The sequence below is a fragment of the Trachypithecus francoisi genome, unplaced genomic scaffold (assembly GCF_009764315.1).
Source record: "Trachypithecus francoisi isolate TF-2019V2 unplaced genomic scaffold, Tfra_2.0 Lachesis_group6, whole genome shotgun sequence".
In the NCBI taxonomy this organism is placed as follows: Eukaryota; Metazoa; Chordata; class Mammalia; order Primates; family Cercopithecidae; genus Trachypithecus; species Trachypithecus francoisi.
In genome coordinates, this window is record NW_022681471.1 from 19,294,206 (window position 1) to 19,305,886 (window position 11,681).

General features: G+C 41.0%; 1 pseudogene across 1 annotated transcript; it reads right to left on the minus strand.

Annotated features, from left to right (window-relative positions):
• Positions 1–357: 357 nt before the first annotated feature.
• LOC117077546 lies at positions 358–4,153 on the minus strand (annotated as a pseudogene). The gene has a single exon (XR_004434798.1). The product of XR_004434798.1 is annotated as a eukaryotic translation initiation factor 4B-like (transcript).
• Positions 4,154–11,681: the final 7,528 nt, after the last annotated feature.

The window sequence follows — 11,681 nt, forward strand, 5'->3', positions numbered from 1 at the left end:
TGTTCACTGTCCTCTGAGCATGACCTTTTTTTTCATCCTAGGGTCTTTGCACTTGTTGCATCCTGTGCTTGGTCCCCTCTGCTTCCTGTGGCTCCCTCCTTCTTATCATTAGGGTCAGATGTCTCTGGACTTCTTGGACCAAACAAATGAATCAGCTAGTCCCTCTCTATCATGTTTACTCTTCTTTTTTTCATATTCATTTATTGATCCCACAAATATTTACCCAGCACCTACTATGTGCTTCTTTCTTTTCTTTTCTCTTTCTTCTTTCTTTCTCTTTCTTTCTTTCTCTCTTTCTCTCTCTCTTTCTTTCTTTTTCTTTCTTTCCTTTCTTTCCTTCTTTCTTTTTCTTTTTTGAATTTTAAAGATCAGATTTATTTGGAGAAAACAAAAAACCCACAACCCAAAGGATGGGATTTTACATCAAGACATCTCCTAGGTAATAAGTCTACAGATTACAAATCATTTTCATAGAAGATATTTTGTACAAATTTTACATGTATTCAGGAGCTGGACATTAATCCCTGTTTCTGTTTTAATAGGGGGGACAAGGTAGGTTAGAGGGAAAAACAGTTTTGGATATAACTATTTGGAAGGAGAGTAGACATGAAGAGGGCAAAACCTAGCTTTTCATTATCCACAATCATTGGTTTTTTCTTTCTTTCAATTTTCAATTTTCAACACTCTTTAAAAGCCCACTTCTTAGCTACTAGCCAATCCACACCAATTATTTAAATTCACTTGGTACACATCTTTGTCAACTGGGTAAATTATATTCATTATGCCCACTGCTGCAGCACGCATAAACCAACACCCCTGCATGGCTGAACAGGACCTAATCTAGGACTGTTGGGAGACAGGTTTGCACACCAAGGTCAAGGTGTCATTTCTCTGCTAATACTGTCTACCAAGCTGATCCCTACAAAAATGCACATAAAAGCAGGCAAGTTTAGCTACTGTGTTGCAAGAGAAACCAGGACCTTGTTAAATAGTTCTCTCCATTACCATTTATTCTCTCAAGGGAAGTTTTAAAAAATAGTAATAAAGAAAAACAACACATTGGTCTGGCCACCTCATGAATCCAACAAGCATTGATGTGGCATTTCAGTGGAGAAGGAAACTTGGGGGGGAAAACTCATCAAGGTTGTAAGAAAGGCTCCCAATTTAACTGTCCCTGTCCCTATTTATCCACCATCCAAGACCATCCATTATTCTAGAGCACTCTGATCTATAAAAGGGGTCAAAGCATCAGGAGCAGGCAAGGAGTGAGAACCAAAAGACATCAAGAAACCGATTTGCTTGAGAAAAGCAGTGATTCTCCCTTTTACAGCTCTCCATGGCTGATAGAGAAAATGCCCAAAACATCATCGATGTGACTTAGAGACTGCTTTTTGGGAGGTTAAGAGTAGCACGAAGAACTTAAGATGACGACAAGAGTCTAAATTTTTAGTTTCAAGGTTTCAACAGAATGTGGATATATTCAAACTTTCAGAAAGGACAGTGTTTAGAAAGGGTAAAACTAGGACACAGAAAACACTGGGAATTACCACGACCCCCCAAGTGCTTCCAACTCCAGGAAATAACCATTCATGTGTTTGCTGGAGGTCACACAATTTTCCCCTATTACCTGGTGCAAAATGATTCATCACTTCCCAAAAGCTTCTTTTCAAACCACGATTTTCCCATTTATTTTGGTCCAATGCAGTCCTAGCCTATATAGTCTCACTCCCAACTACCCCACTGGGGGGTAAAAAAAAAAAAAAAAAAGAATTCCCCCTAGGCTGGCCCCCAAAACTCAGAATTAAATAAGAGGAGGGGCTGGCAGCCTCCTGGAGACTAAAACAACTTGAGGCTAAATCTACCTTTCCAAGAGTGGAACATTTATTCAGATAATGTTTGAGATTCATATTTGCCACAATAGGATAAAAACTAAAAGGTAGAAATCTCACACTTTTCCTTCTACCTCCCTCCCCTACTGCCCAAACAGGTTCCAGACTCTATATCACTGTCATTATCATTTCTACTAAATGGAGGCCCCTAGGCACTAATCACACTGGCAACTGCGTGGTGACATAACGCAGCACAACATTTCCTCTAAAAAACTGTAGTCCCTTTCTCTCTGGCTGTATTGGCGATTCCCAGTTACTTCAGTACTTTAAAGGCTGCAGCAGCATGCAAAAGAATTTCATTTTTTGTTTTTAAAAAAAGGTAAGAAAGGCCTTCAAGAGATGGTGAGTTTTATTTTGTCTTGTCTGGATAGAGGTTTTGATTTTCTCTCGAATGTTCCAGGGTAGAGAGAAACTAGGAGAAAGCACAGGATGTAGAGGTCTATTTGGCATAATCTCCCTCGTTTTCATCTTCACCATCAACAGAGAGAGCAGCATACTTGCTTGCAGAACTGAACTTGGAAGCTGAATTTTCCTCAGGTTTCTTTGGCTCAGGTGCAGATCTGCAGTCTTGATCTTTTTGCCATCTTTCCTATCTGACTCCTTCCAGTGGTCTTTGTTCCCTCGATCTCCTGGACCACGGCTAGAGTTCCCAGTTTGGCCTTTTGGGACATTCATCCCATCTACTTTATTTTCATCTTTCCTTGCTGGTCCTTCCTCAGATGGTTGAGCTGGAGCTACTTTTCCCCCACCACTTGTAGGGGACTGCTGCTCTGTGTCTGAGCTCTGAGATGGAGCAGGAGGGTTAGAACTTCGCTTCACCCAAGCATTCTCCTTTGGTGGAGGGGCTGGCATTACCTTTAGGGGCTGATCAGGTTTGGGAGGTTTAGAAGTTGGAGAGTGACAATCTTCCTCCTTATTGAGAGTTTCATTTTCTAGAGACTTCTCACTCTCTCTCCTTCGTGCATTTCTGCCAGATGTGGTGGAGGTCCCAGTCTGCGATGACTCACTTCCTGTCCTCGACTCTTCCCGTTCCTGAATTTCTTCACTTCGCCAGCTTGGGTGTCTCTCCCGAGGCCATCGTTCTAGTTTTGGCTCATCCAGTTGACGCTGCAACTTCTCTTGTTCCTTCTGTAGCAGTTCTTCTACTTCTCTTTCTCTAGCAGCTGTGTCAACGGGCTTTGCCCATCCAAAGATAGAAGCAGCTGGACTGGACTGGGAGGTACTAGCAGAGGAATCATCTTCCTTAGGAGTACTCTGAGGCTTTAGATTCAGTTTGGGTCTTTGGCAGGGGGACCTCTATCATCACGCCTATAATCATCCCGAGAGTAATCATCTCTGGAGCTCCATGACCGATCATCCCGTCTGTCGTATCGGTCTTCATAGCGGTCCCCACCTCCTCTATAGTCATCATCCCTGTGATACCCACTGCCAAATGCTCTTCTGCCACTGCCTATCCAGGAATAGTCTCTGCTGCCTCTGCTGCCTCAGTCATCATTGCGATCCTGGCCACCATATGGATCCATATCCCGGCATGGGCCATCCCAATACCCATCCCGATACCCATCATGATACCGGTCTGAATCGTAACGATCTCGATACTTGTCTCCAAAGCTATCATCACCTCTTCTAGGTGGGTAGTCATCAAAGCTGTCTGTAGCAGGACGAGCCCTCCAGTCTGTATCAGTTTTGTCAGAATCCCGATTTCTATTACGGCCGAAAGAACCATCATCCCTGTCTATATCCTGTACTTGATCAGCAACGCCCACTTGAATTTTCCTGTTACCTAGAGACTCTTCATTGAGACTCAGGGCACTGAGCAGGGAATCCAGTTCCTCAAATTCAGCATAACCAAAACCTTTCAACCTCTCTGGATTGCTGGGTTCACGTGGTAAACGCACTGCACTGATATTTAATCCTCTAAAGAATTCCTTAATTGACTCTTCTGTAACATCATAGGGTAGGTTCCCTAGAAAAGCAGTGTAGGGTGGCGATTTGGGAAGACGGCTCCAGTCGATATTGGGTTCCTGAGCAGCCCGTGGAGCAGTGGGAAGGATGGAACGGTCTAATTGGAGGCGCCATATACACATCGTCATCATTACTGTGCCGAATTGTTGAAATTCTCCTTCCAGGTCATCCGTTTCATCAGCCCAGCTGACTACTTTGGAAACATAGGTGCTTCCCCCACCAGTACCCCCATCCTCAGCCAGAAAGTCTGTTAGGGAGAGATAGTCTTCGCCTTCTTTTTTGCTGAGGCCGCCATGTTGGGAGAGCTTCTCTCTCTCTCTCTCTCTCTCTTTTCTTTTCTTTTCCCTCCCTCCCTCATTCCTTCCTTCCTTCCTTCCTTCCTCCTTCTTCCTTCCTTCCTTCCTCCTCTTTCTTTCTTCCTTTCTTTTCTGAGACGGAGTTTTGCTCTGTCACCCAGGTTGGAGTGCAGTGGTGCGATCTCGGCTCACTGCAACCTCCATCTCCTGGGTTCTAGCAATTCTCCTGCCTCAGCCTCCCGAGTAGCTGGGACTACAAGCACACGCCGCCACATCTGGCTAATTAAAAAAAATTTTTTTAGTAGAGACGGGGTTTCACTTGTGTTGCCCAGGCTGGTCTCGAACTTCTCAGCTCGGGCAATCCACCCACCTCGGCCCCTCAAAGTGCTCATGAGCCACCGCGCCTGGCCTATGTGCCTACTTTCTAGGCATGTGAGCATACAGTGAACAGACAAAAATCCCTGCCCTCATGGAGCTAACATTCTAGGGAAGGGAGATAGCTAATGAACAAATAATAAACATCTACAGTCTATCAAATGGTATAAGAGCTAGGGAGAAAATTGAGGCAGGGATGGAAGATACGGAGCACTGGGGTGGCAGTGAGGTTGCAGTTTTAAAGAGGGTAATCAGGGAAGGCTTCACTTACATAATATTTGAGCAAAGATCTGAAAGAGGTGAGGTGTGAGCTATGCAGATCTCTGGGAGGATGCTGCAGGCAGCCTAGCAAGTGCCACGACTCTAAAAGGAGAATGCCTGACATGTTTAAGGTCAGTGTGGCTGGAGTGTAGTGATTAAGAGGAGGTGGGCACAGAGATCATAGAGAGGGAGTGGTGTCCAGACCATCTAGGGACTTACAAGCCATTGTAAGGGCTCTGGCTTTTACCCTAGGTGAGATGGGAAGTACTTATTCCTATCTAGAGTTATATATTTATGGCCTCCTGCCCCCACCCCTCCACCACACATTAGAATGTAAAACTCGTGGAAGGCAAGAACTTTATCTGTCTTATTCACCACTGTATCCCTAGCACTTAGAACAGTGTTCAGCACAAAGAAAGTGCTCAGGGAATATTTGTTGAATGGATTGTGCAGGCGCAATATTACCAAAGGATATAGGAACTAGGCATGACCTAGTTTAAGCAATAAAGTTGGAGAAAACACTGACATTGGATTCAGGTTGACTTATACTCTGACTCACTGTATGACCTTGGACGAGTCACCTCCTCACCCTGAACTTCAGTTTCTTCATCTCCAAAATAAAGGGGTTTTATTAGATGATATTTTTTATTTCAACAGGTTTTTGGGAAACAGGTGGTGTTTGGTTACATGAATAAGTTCTTGAGTGGTGATTTCTGAGATTTTGTTACAGCCATCACCCGAGCAGTATACACTGTACCCAATGTGTGGTCTTTTATCCCTCACCCCTTTCTTTCTGACTGTCATAGCCTGTAATTCCACAATGCAGGAGATACATCAGTGATATATGACCTTCTGACTATGATGTGTTCAGGAATTCTGGTATACTTGCCACTATTCTATGGTTCATCTTTTAATGAATGTTGTTTATACTTCTGGGTGGAGAGGATAGTTTTCTTAGTTCCTTGAGTGGGCTGTAGGCTTGAAATAGTCCAGGTCACCTCTAGCCCTGTGGTTTGTGTTTCAAGTCTGCCTTTCCAGTCAACATGACATTCCTACTTCTAGTTCAGTGTTACAGCAACATTGATCCTGAGGTTTCAACAAGTAGAGGACCAAAACCTCAAGTCGTAAATATTTTAATGAGCCAGTTCTAACAGAGACAAAAAATAAAGTAGGATCTATCCTAGCTGGATTTTAAAGTAAGCAAATAAATTTAGGTTTAATCTTTAGCTTTAAAAGCTTTTCTATACATTTTAGTAGGGCAAAGCTAGTTATATAAGGCAAATATACACTCTTAAAAAGATGATTAAATCCTAGTAGCATTGGCTCCGGTCCCCATATAAACGACCAATGTGATAAACCCTTATTTTCTAGATAGTTCTCAGAGAAGCACAGTAATTGTAAACTCATATCATATCAGATACTGTACACTCAAATCATTAATAAAATCTCAGCAGTGACTCAGACAAAGCAAACTAATTGGTTCCTGTTAGTTAACTGATGCAGTACTCCCCTAAAGTAGGTCAATCTACTGGAAAACCCAGTATTAACTTTAGGTTTGACAACAGGAGATTCATCAATGTAATGAACAAAGTCTCCCTTTAAGTACTATCTAATTTAAATGAAGAAAAATAAGTCAATCCGGTCTTCTGTTACTTTGGCACTTGGATCTGGGGAATGATCATCACCACCACTAAATATGAAAGGTAAAAGATATTTCATTTTTCAATGCATTTTACACATGAAGGAATACTGCTTAAGCCAAAGAAAAACCTGCCAAAGTCATTATGCATACAGAAGCAAACCTGGAATGATGTGTCTGAGTTCTCAAATCAAGTGAAAATCATTGCTACATTGACTTTTGTTTAGTCTTATTTTTTATTTTTGAAACTTTTTAAAAATTTGAACTTTTATTTTAGGTTCGGGGGCACATATGCAGGTTTGCTATATTGGTATATTGTATGATGCTCAGGTTGGGTATAATTGATCCTGTTAGAGAAATGCAAATCAAAACCACAATGAGATACCATCTCACATCAGTCAGAATGGCTATTTTGTTAATTTTTAATTTTTGTGGGTTAATAGCAGGTGTATATATTTATGGAGTACATGAGATATTGATATCTTTGATACAGTTATACAATGCATAATAATTACATCAGGGTAAATGGGGTATCCGTTGCCCTCAAGCATTTATCCTTTCTTTGTGTTACAAATTATTCATTTATACTCTTTTATTTATTTATTTATTTTTGAGACAGAGTCCAGCTCTGCCACCTAGGCTGGAGTGCAACGGTGTGATTTCGGCTCACTGCAACCTCTGCCTCTAGGGTTCAAATGATTCTTCTGCCTCAACCTCCCAAGTAGCTGGGATTACAGGCTCATGCTACCACACCTGGCTAATTTTTATGTTTTTAGTAGAGACAGGGTTTCACTATGTTGGCCAGGCTGGTCTCGAATTCCTGACCTCAAGTGATCCACTCACCTAGGCCTCCCAAAGTGCTGGGATTACAGGCATGAGCCACCATGCCCGGTCATCTTTTAGTTATTTTAAAATGTATACTAAATTATTGTTGACTGTAGTCACTCTGTTATACTATTAAATCCTAGATCTTATTCATTCTATCTAGCTTTATTTTTGTATTCATTAGCCATACCCCTTCCTCACCCTTCCACACTAACATTTGTGGTTTCTGGTAACCATTATTCTACTCTATATCTCCGTAAGTTAAATTCTATTAATTTTTAGCGTACACAAATAATGAAAACATGTGAAGTTTGTTTTTTTGTGGCTGGTTTACTTCACTTAACATAATGAAAACCCGTTCATACATGTTGTTGCAAATGACAGGATCTCATTCCTTTTTATGACTGAATAGTAGACAATTGTGTATATGAACCACATTGCCTTTCTCTTTTTGTCTTAAGTGAAAAATTTTAAATTTAACTTTCTTGGCTGGTGTGGTGGCTCATGCCTGTAATCCCAGCACTTTGGGAGGCCGAGGTGGGCAGATCACTTGAGGTCAGGAGTTTAAGACCAGCCTGGCCAACATGATGAAACCTGGTCTCTACTAAAAATACAAAAATTAGTCGAGTGTGATGGCACATGCCTGTAGTCCCGGCTGCTTGGGAGGCTGAGGCAGGAGAATCAGTTGAACTCAGGAGGCGGAGGTTGCAGTGAGCCGAGATCACACCACTTCACCCCAGCCTGGGTGACAGAGCAAGACTCTGTCTCAAAAAAAAAAAAAAAATTAATTTTCTTTTCTTTTTTTTACGTTCTAACTTTTACTTTAGGTTCAGGTGGGTACATGTGCAGGTTTGTTACATAGGTAAATTATGTGTCTCATGGGTTTGATGTACAGATTCTTTCATGACTCAGGTAATAAGCACAGTACCCAGTGGTTAGTTTTTTGATCCTCCTCCTCCTCTCACCCTCCACCCTCGAGTAGGCCCTGGTGTCCATTGTTCTCTTCTTTGTGTCTGTGTGTACTCAGTGTTTTGCTCCCACTTATAAGTGAGAACATGTGGTATTTGGTTTTCTTTTCTTGCATTAATTCGCTTAGGATAATAGCCTCCAACTACATCTTTGTTGCTGCAAAGGACACAATTTTATTCTTCCTTATGGCTGCATAGTATTCCATGGTGTATACGTGCCACACTTTTTTTTTTTCATCCAGTCTACCATTGATGGGCATTTAGGCTGATTCCATGTCTTTGTTATTTTGAATAGTGCTGCGATGGACATATGTGTGCATGTGTCTTTATGGTAGAACAATTTATATTCCTTTGGGTATATACCCAATCATGCAATTGCTGGGTCAAATGGTAGTTCTGTTTTAAGTTCTTTCAGAAATTGTCAACTGCTTTTCACACTGCTGAACTAATCTACATTCCCACCGGCAGTGTATAAGTGTTCCTTTTTCTCTACAACCTTGCCAGCATCTGTTATTTTTTGACTTTTTAATAATAGCCATTCTGACTGGTGTGGGATAGTATCTCGTTGTGGTTTTCATTTACATTTCTCTAATGACTAGTGATGCTGAGCATTTTTTTCATATGCTTGTTGGCTGCTTTTATGTCTTCTTTTGAGAAGTGCCTGTTCATGTCCTTTGCCCATTTTTTAATGGGTGAACCACATATTCTTTATCCATTCATCTGTTGATGGACATTTAGGGTGCTTCCAAATCTTGGCTCTTGTGAATAATGCCACAATCGACAAGAGAGTGCAGATATCATCTCTTTGATATACTGATTTCCTTTCTTTTGCATATAGTGAGATTACTGGGTCATATGGTAGCTCCATTTTTAGTGTTTTGATGAACCACCAAACTGTTCTCCATAGTGATTGTACTAACTTACATTCCCACCAACAGTGTATGAGGGTTCCCTTTTCTCCACATCCTTGGATGCCTGTCTTTTGGATACAAGTCATTTTAACTGGAGTGAGATGATATCTTGTTGTAATTTTGATTTGCACTTCTCTGATGATTAGTGATGTGGAGGACCTTCTCATTTGTGTATGTTTTCTTTTTGCTGTTTGCTATTTGTGTATGTTTTCTTTTGAGAAATATCTGTTCAGATCTTTTGCCCATTTTTTTTATCAGATGATTAGGTTTTTTCCTATAGAATTGTTTGAGGTCTTTGCATATTCTGGTTATTAATCCCTTGTCATATGGGTGTTTTGCAAATATTTTCTCCCATTCTGTGAGTTGTCTCATCACTTTGTTGATTGTATCCTTTGCTGTGCAGAAGCTTTTTAACTTGATGTGATCCCATTTGTCCAGTTTTCTTTTGGTTGCCTGTGCTTGTGGGGTATTACTCAGTACATTTTTGCTCAGACTGATGTCCTGGAGATTTCCCCCCAAAGTTTTCTTGTAGTAGTTTTATGATCTGAGGCCTTAGATTTAAGTATTTAATCCATTTTGGTTTTATTTTTGTATATGGTGAGAGATAGGGGTCTAGTTTCATTCTTCTGCATATGGATATCCAATTTTCCCAGCACCATTTATTGAAGAGACTATCTTTTCCCCAGTGTATGTTCTTGGCACCTTTGTTGAAAATGAGTTCACTGTAGGTTTGTGTATTTGTTTCTGGGTTCTGTATTCTGTTCCATTGGTCTATGTGTGTGTTTTTATGCCAGTGCCATACTGTTTTGGTTACTATAGCTCTGTAATATAATTTGAAGTCAGGTAATATGATTCTTCCAGTTTTATTCTTTTGCTTAGTATAGCCTTGGCTATTCTGGGCCTCTTGTTATTCTATATACACTTTAGGATTGTTTTATCTATTTCTGTAAAGAATATCATTGGTATTTTAATAGAGATTGCATCAAATCTGTACATTGCTTTGGGTAGTATGGACATTTTAACAATAATGATTCTTCCAATTCATGAACATGCAATATCTTCCAATTTCTTGCTGTCCATTTCAATTTCTTTAATCAGTGTTTTATAGTTTTCATTATAGAGGTCTTTCACTTCTTTGGTTAAGTTATTTCCTAGGTATTTAATTTTATTTGTGGCTATTGTAGATGGGATTAATTTCTTGATTTCTTTTTCAGATTGTTTATTGTTGGCATATGGAAATGCTACTGATTTTTGTATGTTGATTTTGTGTCCTGAGACTTTACTGAATTTGTTTATGTGTTCTAACAGGTTTTTTTGTGTGTGGAATCTTTAGATTTTTCCAAATATAAGATCATATTATCTGCAAACAAGGATAATTTGACTTCTTTTATTCCAATTTGGATGCACTTTATTTCTTTCTCTTGTCCAATTACTCTGGCTAGCACTTCCAGTACTATGTCAAGTAACAGTGGAGAAAGTGGGCATTCTTGTTGTGTTCCAGATCTTCGAGGAAAGGCTTCTCATTTTTCCTCATTTACTGTGATACTAACTGTGAGTCTGTCATATATGGCTTTTATAACTTGAGATATGTTCCTTCTATACCCAATTTTTGAGGGTTTTTATCATGAAGGGATGTTGAATTTTATCAAATGCTTTTTCAGCGTCAATTGAAATGATCTAATAATTTCTGTCCTTCATTCTGTTGATGTGACGTATCACATTGATTGATTTACATATATTGAACCATCCTTACATCCCTGGGATAAATCCCACTTGGTCATGATGAATGATTTTTTAATGTATTGTTGAATTTGTTTTGCTAGTATTTTGTTGAGGATTTTTGTATTAATAATCATCAGAGATATTGGCCTATAGTTTTCTTTTTTGAGTATCTTTCTCTGGTTTGGGTATCAGGCAAGTATTGTCCGGAGCCATGAGGCCCAGAATTAGCCGACCTCTGTTGCTTGATCTCCGCAAAGCGGAGACAAGATGGCACATTTCTGGGTTCTTTATTATAAACCCTTCCCGCGCGCGCCTAAACTGTTCCCGCGCGCGCCCAAAACTGTTCCCGCGCGCGCCCAAAGCTTTTCCCGCGCGTGCCTAAGTTTTTCCCGGGCGCGCCTAAACTGTTCCCGCGCGCGCCAACCTTTCCCGCGCGCGCGCAAACATTTTCCCGCCCAGGAAGATATGCCGCCTAGGGCGCAGGCGCGATCCCGCGCCCGGGAAAAGTACAAACCCAGGGCGCATGCGCGATTGTAATTTGAGAAGACCCGGCCCTCCGTCACCGCCCTGGCCCAACCTCTTCCTCTGCCAGCCTATATAAGGCATGACCCTGCATTCAATAAACGAGACTTGATCAGGCTATTTGTCTTGTCTCCATTTCTCGTGTTTTCTTGTCTCCTCCATTCCCACTACCCCTTCCAGGGCCCGTTCGACTGTCCTGCGGGTCGGGACAAAGTATGGTCCTCATAGAGTGAGTTTGGAAGTAGTTCCTCCTCCTCTATTTTTTGGAATAGTTTGAGGAGGACTGGTATTAGTTCTTGAAATGTTTG